Genomic DNA, 365 nt, shown 5'->3' on the forward strand with positions numbered 1-365 from the left:
AAAATCTCTACAAGTAATATGCATCTCTTTGATAAAAAAAGGTGTTCTAAAGAAATATGCATCTCCAGAACAAAGTAAGAAGAGATCCAACTTGTTTTCATTCTGTTTTTTTTCCCCCCTCTATAAGACATACTAATGTTACATCCCTATGTTGCAGTCCTTGAAGAGTTCTTTGATGTACGGCTTGAATTCTATGAGAAGAGAAAGGTTTGAAAGCAAACTATGATTCAGTCCTTTAGAGGTTTTAGTCATCATGGTAATGTTCTAACAATATGTCTTAACTGTCTTCTGATGTATACAGGATACTATGCTGAAGAATCTGGAACTTGAGCTGCAGAAACTAGAAAACAAAGTAAAGTTCATTC

General features: G+C 34.0%; 1 long non-coding RNA gene across 1 annotated transcript; it reads left to right on the top strand.

Moving 5' to 3' along the window:
- LOC104775297 lies at window positions 1-365 on the top strand. Its single transcript, XR_765822.1, has 3 exons — window positions 1-74; window positions 158-207; window positions 302-365. It is a non-coding gene; the product is annotated as an uncharacterized LOC104775297 (long non-coding RNA).

The sequence above is a fragment of the Camelina sativa genome, unplaced genomic scaffold (genome assembly GCF_000633955.1).
Source record: "Camelina sativa cultivar DH55 unplaced genomic scaffold, Cs unpScaffold11751, whole genome shotgun sequence".
In the NCBI taxonomy this organism is placed as follows: Eukaryota; Viridiplantae; Streptophyta; class Magnoliopsida; order Brassicales; family Brassicaceae; genus Camelina; species Camelina sativa.